The sequence below is a fragment of the Theropithecus gelada genome, chromosome 9 (genome assembly GCF_003255815.1).
Source record: "Theropithecus gelada isolate Dixy chromosome 9, Tgel_1.0, whole genome shotgun sequence".
Classification (NCBI taxonomy): Eukaryota; Metazoa; Chordata; class Mammalia; order Primates; family Cercopithecidae; genus Theropithecus; species Theropithecus gelada.
The window spans coordinates 73124296-73137619 of NC_037677.1; the positions used below are offsets into that span (position 1 = coordinate 73124296).

Below are 13324 nucleotides of genomic sequence, written 5' to 3' on the forward strand. Positions count from 1 at the left end.
AGCAAGCGTTCTAGGAAAGAAGCAGGGGTCAGCTGAGTTGAAAGAAGAAGACTGAGAAATGTGTGTTTTATTGAGCATGGAGGGAGAATACTGGTCAGGGGAGAATTAGTTTTGAATTAAAGAGAAATTTCTAAGTGATATGTATGGGAAATGACAGTTGTAACTGGTTCTGTCTGTCATCCTGCCTATTTGAGAATATTTTACATGTTCACATCTTGCATCTGTCTCAAAAAGATTCTTGAGGAATAGGCAAGATAGAAAAATCATTGGCCTATTGGTGACCACTAGAAAGAAAGAGAAACTAGGTTGGAGCATAGAACAGTCTGAGGTTCTGAGATCTGAATTGGAGAGAAAAGATTGAACCTGCACACCAAGAGTATTGTATGAGCACAGCCCCACCTGTTTGTCCCATCAGTGGTGCTCCTACGGCCAGGGTAAATAAATGTCACGAAGCAATGCTGGCTTGCCTCTCCCACTTGCTTGCATTGCTATGTGGGGTGCAGGGTGGGGGTAGGGGGAGCCTGGGACATCACAGAGCACATGCTTGGGGACTTCCATGAACTGCAGCCTCAGTTTTCCTTCCTGCTTCTGCTTTAGCACCAAAGTTTGAACCCCACCCAGAGTAGGGGCAGAGTGGACGTCACTGTCTCAGCACAGGGACAAGGTGATAAGGCAGAGGTTAGATTGCACAGCTGTGAGCTGTCACTGGGAGGTAAGAGAAGAAAGATGTGTCTATGATTATTTGCAGTAGTTTGCCTATGAAGAGGAAGTGAGAGATTAGGGGGCAACTGGAGAGAGATAAGGCTGAGTAAACATTTATTCATTCAACAAATATCAACCTATCTTATATGTACTAGGCATTAGGACTAGGCTACTAAAGCTACTAACCAGGGTCTCAGAGGCAGGAAACAACTTTTCGCAGGAGTTAGGGGGTGGGAAGGGTTTGATAGTGAGGGGAGATGGTTTAGAATGACTAGAGAGGTTATGTGGAAAGTGGTAAACGTATTGATCTCAGATCTTGGAAAGCTGTGCTTGGAAAGTTTATCCTGTACAGGTCTGTTGAAGAGCTGTTAGAAGTTTTCGAGCAAGGGGAGAAGCATGAGGTTTAAGAAAAAGACTAGAAGCACCTGGAAACCTGGGAAATGATGGGAGATTGAAAGCAGGAATACATTAGATGAGAGGTCATTGCCTACATGGGAGATGGAGGATGGTGGGTGAGTTTCTGAATTATGTCAGCGACCTTGGATATGTCAATGGGAAATAGGGCTTTTTGTATGCAAGGTGGCCATAATCTAATCATTGGATATGTGTATTGTGGGAAGTAAGAGAATGAAGATGATGCCAAGTGTCGAACCAGGGAGAGTGGCAGTGCCACTGATTTTAAGGAACAGGGAAAAAAGTCAAATTCAGGAGAGGATGGGAATGAAGATCTAGTTCACAAAAGCATCCAAAAAGATATAATTTAAGCTCTAAATGTGAATGAAATTGCTGCCAAGTGGAGAATCTTGTGGAAGGCCCACGTTTAAGGGAAGGCAGAAGAAGAAAAGCCAGAAGAAGAAAATTCAGGGGAGTTTCTTGAGATGGGAATTGAGGTTTCAGGAAAGACAAGAAAAGGATGTGGATTTCAAGGAAGAAGCCTCATGCTGTGATTTGTTTCACTGATATAATCAGTAGGTTGTGCCTTTTCTGTTTCTCTTCCTTTCCCTGTGGAACGGCCCCATGAAATGGGCTGTGCAGCTATCCGTTCTGTCTCACATCTGGGTCCACGCTTCATTTTTGCAGCTCTGCCCTTACTCATTAATGAGCAGCAACTGGCCTGGAGCCACCAGCAATCAACAATTTCCTTCAGAAACTCCTCCTTACTGTTGAGAAAATGACTTAGTAAAGAAGCTGCTTGTGTCTTTGTTAGAGAGGCACAGAAAGGGAGGAGAGCTGGATGATTTGCCAATTGGGAGTTATTGGTTTTGTATTTAAGGTTTTCCTGATTCAAGCTTCAGGTTTGTTTCTAGGAATAACACAGTTTTTATGGCAATAATAACTACCTCCAAGCAAAACTACTGTTTTGCCCTTCAGTTTTTATATTAGGTAGTCAGTCCTACTCATAAAATAGTCCATTTTATCTCAATGCCTCTATTTCAGGTTTTACATGAAAAATTTCTCAATGAATTTTTTATTAGGAGGATAAAATATTTGGTTTCTTTGGAGGAAGTGATATGCTTTCTCCTAAGAATAGGACTTACAGGGTTTCTCCTACGAATAGGACTTTGTTTTCCTTTCACCTAAATTACCAAGGAATTCAAATCCAAATTATAATGTCAATCACTTCAACTGTATTGACCAGTATATATGGCCTATATATATATTTTATATATATATATCTTTTATTTATATTTCATTAATTTCTTGGAAAGCACCTCAAATCCTCAAGGTAAAAAGAAAGTCATAGCATAAATAAAAAGTGTTGCTGTTAAAGAAATTCCTTAGCAAACATTATCTCATTTGACTGTCAAAACAGTCCTACTGAGTAACTGGTATTATTACTTCCACCTGGAAGATGAGGGCAGCATCACCAGAAAGAACTTAAAGTTCACTCAGATGAAAACTATGAGTGAGATTTGACCCCAGATATTCTGTCTCCAAAGGCAGTAGTCATTTCAGCCTTCTTTGCTCTGACTTTTGTAAGCAGCTAGGAGATTTGTAAATGGCATGTAGTTGGTTGGCACACTTCTCATTCTCATGAGAAATAATCACTGACATAAGAAACTAATATTGTTTGAGTGGTTTTCTTCTTGAGAGTGAAACTTTCCATGCTTGTATGTATCTCTTTCCTAGGTTTTATAATAATCAAGAAGCACATGAAAGAGGCCTCTTCATCAAGCATTCTTGACTAAGTTATGAAGATGGAATTGAAGTTGATTTTCCCCCTTCATATGGTGAGTAACTACTAATTTAGGTAACAGAATTGGCTTTCCCCTTTCTCACAATATTTAACAAAGAAATGGAAAAGCATCTTGCGTAAAGATGGCATGACTTATGAATAATATCTAGATTGTCTTCATTATGTTTCACAAAAAATAGAAATATTACATTTCTTAGTTCAATTATGGGTTTTATAAATTCTAGTTGAATATGTTTTCTCTGGTTTAGAATTTGAGTCATTTGGACCTACATATGAGTTTTGATTACTAAAATAACATAACTCTTCTACCCACTATATACGCACTTAAAATTCTTTAGTGCGTAGCATTTTGTACAGGAAATTGACATGTGGACTCTGAAAAGTCATGGCCATATACAAGAAAGATTTAGAAATGACCAGATTGCTGTGCGTGGCATTTCTCTTTTTCCCAGATGCCTTAGCTTGGAGCATCCGCCCTTTTTGGCCTGGGCACTGAATGTCTTTAATTAGAAAATCTTATTAGAACTAGAGTCATCCCAAGTGAGTAAAATCAGCTTTTGAAAAAAGGTCCACATTATTGAATTTTTTCCCCAGAGTATTGTGCCTAAAAAAAGTAGAATTATTTGAAAAGGACAGTATGGACAGTTTACTTTCCTTTGTCCACCCATAAAATTATTTGTTATTTTCACTCTTCATTATATTTTATTTTTCTTCATATATTTATATGGTCTAATGCATATTTAAAAGGAAAACTCTCTGTGTGTAGCTGCAAATATTGTAACATTTCATTTATTCCAAAGAATTAAGATGGTGGGCATATATGAATTTGTGGGAAAGCTGAATTATAGATAACTCTTAAACAAATGTGGCTTTTATTACCTTTAACTACATATACTAACTTCAACAAAACCTTATAAAGTAGAAGTCCTTAAGGAGACCTGTTATAATAAATCATATGAACATTTTGTTATTAGCATATAGATTGGATGTATGTAGGAACTTGTAAAGTGCCTGAGGTTCCTTGAAAATTGTTTATTCTGTGTCTAAAAAGTGTACATAAGACTGAAAATAAATGTTTAAAACACCATATATTATCCACCTATAAATAAAGTGTTTACAAAGCAAAAGTAAACGTCCACCCAGCTCATGAACAAATTACCAAAATATTTTAAATTTATTGAAGCCCCAAATTAATGAGATATTACCATGTGTGCATAAATAACTTAAAGAATAAAATTTGCTGATCCTTCTCTCATATGGGTATTTGTGCTAATGAACCAGGATCCTATTTACACTATTAGTCCCCAAAGTAATTGCTTATTTGAAGAAGTTCTGTCTTATGGGTTTTCAGTTAATTAAATCTATTTGCATTTTATGCACACATTTCAAATTCTCAAGCCCTATGTTTCATAAGCCAGATTCAAATATGTTCATGTAATAATATCTCTTATTAAGGCTGTAGTCTTTCATTTTTAAAGGAATGTTCAGAATAGCCATATGCATAAAACACTTATTAATAAAATCCTATCAATATTTTAGAAAAGTCAATCCATTCAATGTTATTTTTTTCGTTTAAATTTTCCTATTGGTAATGGTGATTACTATGCTGAACAGACTTCCAATCTGTAATGTTTCAGTTAACTTAATTTATTCAATGATTTTTTTCCTTTGATTTTGCGTGTCAGTTTTTAACTTCTAATACGGCTTTAGAGTTACAAGCACCCTTTACAAGCTACGTGCATATTAACCGATAGATCTTGCCTACCCAATTGGAGCAAAAATATGGAGCAAAACTTTTCTAATTTTAATACTGAGGAACAGAGTACAATAATTCAGAAAGTTAGAGAGATTTTAAATGGTTTAGTTTTCAGGTAGTTGTCAAATATTTGACCAAGAAGTTGGGAATTAAAGTACGTAAGTGATAAAAATTATAAATGTCTTCATTAGATCCAAACTATGGAAATCTTTCATTGCTACCCTACCTTGGAAGCTGGAAAAAGTTACTGCAATTAGGAGGTAGAAGAAATAGAGGAACAGGCCAGAAGGAGGGCAGGGCCAGGAAGCTCTGCAGGGTCCATGCTATGTAGCAAGGCAAGGCCAGACACTGGGGAAGGTACCCAGGTGCACAATTTGGAAAGCAGGTTTGAAATCTAGTTTTGAAATCATGCCTTACTAAACTATCTTTAGGGGGTTATTACATGCTCACCTAGCTCAGTGTTTAGGTGTATTTGAGTGCATCTAGGTGTATTCCTCTTTGCAAAGACGTAAAATGCAAAATCTGAATACATTTAGATTCAAAAATTCCAGCCTAGTATTATATCTTAATCAATAAAGAGTAAAGTATCCAAGAGGAAAAAAGAAAGAAATGATATACTAAAATCAGGGTAAGCATGACACTTATTTTATTCTTTTACATAGAATAATATTGGACAATAATGTGCTTTTGTTCTCAACGTGGGATTACACTGTAACTATAAGAAGAAAAACAATTTTTGATACCCTGAAAAACTCATTGTCTTATAATCAAATTTCATTCAGTTAATTGTTATTGATTCATTTAAGCAATGATCTATGTAAAGCATAATACCAATAGTCTCCTAAGAAGATATCATTTTCACTGGAATCGCCCTAAGGAAGCATTTCTTCTCATTTAGAGAAAGTAGGGATAAAGCACTTGTATTACCATTTGTATAAATTTTTAATACTGAATAAAATATTAGTATTTAGCTTAATATTGATTCCCAACATAATATTCCTCCATAATGGCATGCTAATTGGTTAGAATTAAATCAGACAGATTCAAGAACCCTGAGAATAGACCATCTAGCACTTGTAATTTTTTTTCATTAGTTTCCAGAATTCCAGTTAAAATGGAATTAATCTGTCGATTAAAAGACCATGGAACAATAAAAGTTATGTGCCTTATGTCATGTGCACTGCCTTTCCCTCCCACTGTTCCATGCCCACCATAAGAAGGACAGGAAGAAGAGGAAAGAGGGCAAATGAAATGCACATGAAATTCACATGTGAATTTCAACCTCAATGTAACCGTGTTCAAGAGAGACAATTTATATGCATTCTAGCTCTGTAACTTACTATCTGTGAGACCTTAGGCATTTTATGTAAGTCTCTGGGAGCCACAATTTCCTCATCAGTAATATTAGTCTAACAGTATCAGCCTCCTAGAGTCATAGAGGAAGTAAAACAGAGGTTCCCAATAGGAGGAAGTTTTGCCCGCCAGGAGAAATTTGGCTGTAACAATTGGAGGGACTGAGTGTGCTACTGGTATCTAGGGAGGCCAGGGATGCTTGCTAATTATCCTAGTTGCACAAGATGGCCCCCAACAACAAAGAGTCATCTGGCCAAAAATATCAATGGTATCAAGGTTGAGAAACCCTGGAGTAATGTGAAGTAATATATGCAATGAGCACAATGCCTGATACACAGTACACCCTCAAAAATATTAGTATAATTATGTTGTTATTGTTGTCATTTGAGAAGGAACTCCACATCACCCAAATGGTATCAGTACTGAGTACTATCAACAGTTCAGTAAGCCTATCCCAGTACAGTTAGTCATGCCTGTGTGCTAAGTTATCTACTTGAAGTGGCAAATATATAGGTGCCTTTAGGAGTAGAGTTACCCACTTAATACTTGACTAGTCTAGAAGGCACATAGATATGATTATAGCAAAGTTCATGGGCTGCCATTTAATTTCTCAGAAATTAGTCATTTAATCTTCTCAGAAATTGGAAGAAATAGAAAAAGACAAATAAAAAGTAACTTACAGGCCAGGCGCAGTGGCTCACACCTGTAATCCCAGCCCTTTGGGAGGCTGAGGCGAGTGGATCACCTGAGGTCAGGAGTTTGAGACCAGCCTGGCTAACAGGGTGAAACCCCATTTCCACTAAAAATACAAAAAACTATCCAGGCATGGTGATGAACACCTGTAATCCCAGCTACTTGGGAGGCTGAAGCAAGAGAATCGCTTGAATCCAGGAGGTGGAGGTTGCAGTGAGCCGAGATCGCACCATTGCACTCCAGCTTGGGCAAGAAGAGCGAAACTCCATGTAAACAAACAAAAAAAATTAACTTATAGTACCAAGTGACTGCTAACTTTTTAACTTGTGCTGTTAGTAATGCATCAGGAGTCTCCTGATGATCATGTTTTACTTTGTAAAATAAGCTAATATTTGGACAAATGGCTCAGAAATATGGTCTAATTAATATAAGATCTTGATTCATTGCTTATGTGATACATGAATATTATCAATTTCAAAACCAGTTAAATACATCAAAATAGTTTTGACTTGATGCTAAACTATTTTAAGAGGAGAAAAAAGTCTTGGTTAATGCAAGAGTTTTGAGGTCAGACATGAGTTTGCATTTCAGCTTTACAATCTTCAAGCAGTGTGACCTTGGATAATTTACCTAATTTCTCTGTGCTCAGTTTCTTCATCTGTTTAATGGGCATAAATTTACCTCGTAGGGCTCTTGAGATAATTGAGACACAAAGCATTTGGCATATAAGTGAGTAAATGAAAACAGTTATTATTTTCATCATCTTTATTATTTTCACTCTAAAGTAATTCTGGGGACCTTGCATTGCCTTGGAGTTCTAATTATAGCCTTCTCTTCTTATTGTAAAGAATGATAGCCATGATGTTAAGTACTTTTTACTGACAGAGAAACATCAAATTACATTCATTACCTCAATAAACAGAAATCTTAGACTCACTTCAAAAAAATTTATTTCTGAAGAAAAAAGAAAACTTATATATCAAACATGGAATTTCCCAGTAAGGATATTTTTAAGGAAATGGCAGATTTCCAAAATTAAAGAAAAAAAAATGTACACATCTTTCTAGCATATTTTAATATAGTTGATAATCCACTTTTTAATTAGCCACCTAATTATAAACCAGTAGAAATTTCCCCAGGTGAATGTAGTAACCTACTTCAGAGAGGGGAAGTGGCTCTTTGAATGGGCATTCCTACTGTGAAATTTGACAGTTTTTCAGTCCCAATCTGTTCTAAACTTAAACAGCTCAGGAGAGATGGGAAAGAGCTCTGTTTCATAACCTAATCATTTCTACTGCCAGGAAGGTTGAGTAGAAGGCTGAATTCTAAATTCGCCTTTCATCAGTGTTTAGATTTTTCCTTTTTCTTTATTCCCCAGAGAAGACCCCACTTTTTATGTGTGTTCCCATCGTTCATATGTTCTAAGTTTGAAAATAAACACTTACCATGAATCCAAACTCTGGATTCCTTCATCTTTCTTGGTGGTATGCTTTCTGCTTAACTGCTCATGTTTCCCCAACTTCCAACTCTCAATAAGCAAAGGACTGAAAGGTACCTGAGAAGAGCATCTCAGTGTCAAGATAGACACTTGTTTAATTCCACAATCCAGTCAGTATTAAGGAGCAACATTTTAAATCTATTCCTTAGCATTCAATGCTTGAAGTTCCCAAAGTTTAATCATTTTTTTAATCATATATTCACAACTTAGTCAAAAATGTGTTCAACTTACCAGTTGGTCCAGTGGACATTTATTGATTTTTGTATTGAATTCTCTCTTCCAACCAGTTTTAGCTTTGTGTAATTACAACTCTAATATGTTTGCATTTAATTTTAAACTATCCCCTATCATTAATGTCTTGCTCATATTCATTAAGCTAATGCAAAGAGGAGAGTTGAAGTATTAATTTTAATGAATTTAACTGATCACTTTGCTTCCATCCTTGCCTCCTACAGTCTTTTTTTCAATAAAGTATAAATCATATCATTTTGCTCCTTGACTCAGAATCCTCCATTGGCTGCCTGTTTCACGCAGAGTCAGCCAGCAATGACCTGCCTGACCTCACTTCTTTCCGGTTCCTCCCTCTCCCGTTCTACTCTACTCCAGCCACTCTGCCAGAACACATAGTATGTTTCCGCCTCAGGACCTTTTCACTTGCTATTTCCTCTGTCTGGAACACTTTTCTTTAGTCACACATCCACAACTTGCTCTCTCACCTCCTTGAAGTCTTTGTTCAAATCTCACCTTCTCAATAAGATCTTCACTAACTACCCTTCTAGAAATGTAATCTCTTCCCACACTTTCCAGTTCCCTTTTCTGATTTATTTCTCTCTGTGATACTTGCCAACTTCTGATAAATGATGTAATTCACTCATTGTTACAGTCTTTCTCCCTCATCTAAAACATAAACTGCAAACAGGCAATAATTGTTGTTGACTTTCACTGCTGTATCCCAACCATGTACTCCAGTGCCTGGTATTGGTTAAATTGAATTGAAGTTGAATTGTACCCATATTCACCTCATTTCTTTTCCTTCAGAGCCTTAATTTGCCATTCTGCAATATAGTGATTGTGTATTCTGGTGTTCTGCCTTTATTAGAGTTTGTTTAGGAAAACTTTGATCCCCTTACCCACAGCTGGATTTATGAGATGGAGGGCATGGTTTCATTGTATTTTCTTTTTGACCATTGATAAACTTTAACTAGGTAAGTTTGCATTTTAGCCATATTCCTTTCCTTATTATTTTTCCTATTGGGCAAGACACTGTTATCACCAAAATGGTAAATTTACTGGGATAAATTAGAATCCTGATCAGAATACTCCTGGGTAAATCCTGAGGCAAAAAGAGGTAGATACAGATGAAAATAACAAGCTCCATAAGCAATGAAATGAAAAAAACAAATGAGGATTAGTTTCCTTTGAACCTAGGCACACTTGTCCTAGCACACATGTTCCTAGCATAAATATTAGAGCCTTGAACCTCGTTCGAGAAAATACCTACCTACTGATGACAAGGAAGCCATAAATATAATTCATGACCAAAGATTAGTCACTGTTTATTATTGCTGGTGACACATGATACATTGGGGGAGATTTGGCAGTGTTTCAGACATCTCCAGCCAGCCATTTATCATTTTATAGAAGAAGAGGAGATATTTCTATATTAATGGCCTCTATAAAAGGAAGTGAGTGGAGGAACGTCTGATATGTTTTGTCATTGAGAATCAAAGGGACATTGACAATGTTAAAAATGTGCTGAGTGTATTACAGATTTTGTACAAGTAAGTCTTCAAAATAACAATACTCTATTAAAAAAAGAAAAAGAAGAAGAAGTAGAAGAAGAAAGGAACTATGTTCTATGTTGCTTAACTCTCTCTTGTGCCCTTGAATGACATTTCTGGATGCGAGCTGAGAAACAAAAGCTTGATTTATCTCTAGAGCCAGCAACATTTTGAGCAGCTTGATAGCCTTGAGACCCTGCTGACTCATAGCCATGCTGGTGTCCCAGCACGGGTTTACAGTGCAGATCATTTTGATACAATATGCAGAGACCCAACATACCCACTCTCACTCCCAACTTAGCATTAATTCTCTATCTCCGTCTATAATGTAGAATAAAACAAAGCCCAAAGCATGTTAATAACTTCCACTTGATTGAGAAATTCAAACCCATGTTCCTTTTGTAACTGCTGTGTCTATGCAAGTGGAGACATAAGGCCCTTTGGGAGAAGACTTTAAATATGGGGTTGGAGATGTGAACAGCCAGGAACTTTGTCTCAGAAATGGTGGGAATAAGCCACTGAAAAGTTGTTTTCACATGGCCAATAACTTCTGTGATGCTTTGCAGAATTCTGAAGACACCATTAAAAATTAAATAAAAAGCCTCAGCTCAGTTTTGTGTATGCTCCAATAGGCAAAAATATATATTTAATGCAGAGGGTGTTGAATCTGAATTAGTACAAATATTATTAATTTAGTGTTCATACTGCATTTTATGGTTTATAAACGGCTTAGCAATAATTTTATACATTTTTTCCTCACAGCAGCACTGTAAAATATATCAGCATTTTATTTTCCCATTTTATAGATGAGGCAACCTTTAATAAGTGATCTATTTCTTTCCTGTGCATATTGGCTAACGGGTAAATGATTAATTTATGTCTACATGAACTTCATCATGCGGAGTATTTATTTTAGTGTGAGTTGGTATTTATTTTACCCGCAAAGCATTACAGTATCCAATTATATATGCATGTTTTAAAGGCAGTAAAGCAGCCACCAGTAGTTAATGCAACATTAAGTCAGAGATTTTTAAATCCACATAAATTCTGAGTTAGGATATTTAAATCAGTCATCCCTTTTTCACCCCCTTGGTTCATGTGGGTGAGAAATGGTCCTTCTATAAAATGACCATGTGGCATCTGGGGAGTGGGACAGGAAAGATGTATTGAGATTTACAGAATTTACAATATTAACAGTAAAACAAAGAACCAAGTGGTTTATAATTACATTTGGTGAGAACAAAGTAAACAAATATTATCATTTACCTCTGCCTGTGGAATGGCTTGTGATTGTGAGGCATCTTTTTTGGTCTCTTTCTTCTTTCACTTTCTGCCTTCATTTCTTACTTTTGTTTTCTTTATTAATTTTTGCATCAGTAAAATTGTTGTCTTAGCTGCTTGTATGGAGGAGCATAACCAGCCACACATAAGTGACATGTTAAGGTTTCATAAATAGGGCAACACCCCCTGAAGCTGTCGTTGACATTATTTCTCCATATTGTATTATATTATATTGAGCTATAAGTAAAATTGCTTCTTTCAAAGTGTGTGGTACTTAAAGGCCAAGGATCTCAAAATGCTCCTTAAGCACTGACTCAGCTAATAAAATTCTAATATCATCCTACTACTCTAGTCCTACAATTTAGACAGGAAAAGCACCAAAAGTTTCAGTCATTTTATTCTAAGTCAAAATTCATTTAATTAGAAATGTACCTTCTTTCCATGATAATTTATAATATATAATTCTCCTTCATTTCCAGATCTCAAGACTCTTAAATTTAGCCAATGAAGCTAAGATTTTAAAAAATTTATTGCAAGGAGTCCCTGCCCTAATTCCACATGCAAAAGTTTCTGGTAAAGTCTAAAGATTGGCTTGTTAGCTGAGCTGTCAAAGGCAGATGATTTAAAACACATTTTTGTGTGTTAAATATTAAACTCTTTCTGAATCCAGAAATTCTCTTTCAAATTTAAAATGTATTTTTGAAACCAAAAAGTACTTACCAATCCAGAAAGTGCTTTGATCTGAATTTGAAGGAAATATTTTTATTATTAAAAATTTTGTACATAGTGAAATATAAAACCCATTACATTAGATCTACCAATAAGACAACATATTATGAGGTAATATTTTTAAATGTGTGATTTCCTATCAAGTCTATTGGACAATATCCACTTAATTGGGGCACAGAAGTTTTAAAAACTGAATCTTTAAAACAAACAAGGGGCATTACTACAGAGGAATGTCACTGAAATATTCGTTTCAGACTTCTTGCATAGAGACTGGCTGTAAAAGGAACAAGAGTGGGCTGTACTTCAGTATACAGTTTCCTAACTCAGAGTTAAATACACTTGACCTGTGAGTGGGCTTTGTAGATTATTTTTATATAATGAAGGCTTTTACTATATGTATATAAATAGGGAGATTTCGGCGATCTTACTCTCTGTGATAAAAATAGAAATGAATATATATATACACACACACACACATAGTCAAAAGAAGCATTTCAAATATTTGAGTACAAATTAACTATATGAAGTACATAAATTTTCTCCTTTAAAAAAATCCTTCCAGCTAATAAAATATCCTAATGAAATGCTGTTACTGCTTTCCTTATGTGCCACTGTTGCAATATCTAGTACCCCTGGGCTTTTCCTAGTCTAGGACTTTTTCGATGGCATTTATTATTCCCATTTACATTTATTTGACCCATATTGCAGCTTCTAAATTGGATATATCATTTTCCCCTGAGAATTTCATGTCCTTACCTAGCCTTACAGGAGAACTGTGAATTTATATCACTTTCTAGTGCAACAATGAACTGACTGGGCAGAGAACCAGATAAGACTCCTCCCTTCCACTTCCTCATTTTTCCACCATTCCCTTATAGCCCATGAGGTGCAAGTGACATCCATTATTGTAAATGTTGAACTGGGCTTGATTCCCAGGTTCTCAGTTTTGTAATCTCAGAACCCGTTATTATAGCGTTTCTGTTTTCATTGATTGTCATCTTTGTATATATTATTCTGTTAGCTTTTGCCAAAATGTAACATTTTGAAGAGAGACGCTATGGAAAAACTGAAAAATCATTTTGTTCATGCTAAGTAAAAACACTGTATTCCCTTTCAAAGAGAATTTATATATAATCAGGTATTCATGATTTTTCAGAACAGCACGTGGAGAATGTTACTGAAACTCCATCTTGCTTCCATATAAAGTCAGCACAGCACTTAGTCAATTATTACCTAGTATTTCCATGCAAGCGAGTAAGTAGTATTTTAGCTTAAAATTTCAGCATTTAGCCTACACATCACTTAAAAACTCTTATGAGTAAACATGCTTATCC

General features: G+C 35.9%; 1 protein-coding gene across 5 annotated transcripts in view; it reads left to right on the forward strand.

Annotated features, from left to right (window-relative positions):
* RHOBTB1 (Rho related BTB domain containing 1) overlaps positions 1-13324 on the forward strand; it is a 131057-nt gene that overhangs the window by 10836 nt on the left and 106897 nt on the right. For all 5 annotated transcript variants that reach the window (XM_025397223.1, XM_025397216.1, XM_025397222.1 and 2 more), the window contains exon 2: positions 2833-2933. The gene's annotated coding sequence lies outside the window, so the exon portion shown is untranslated. The remainder of the gene's footprint in view (positions 1-2832; positions 2934-13324) is intronic.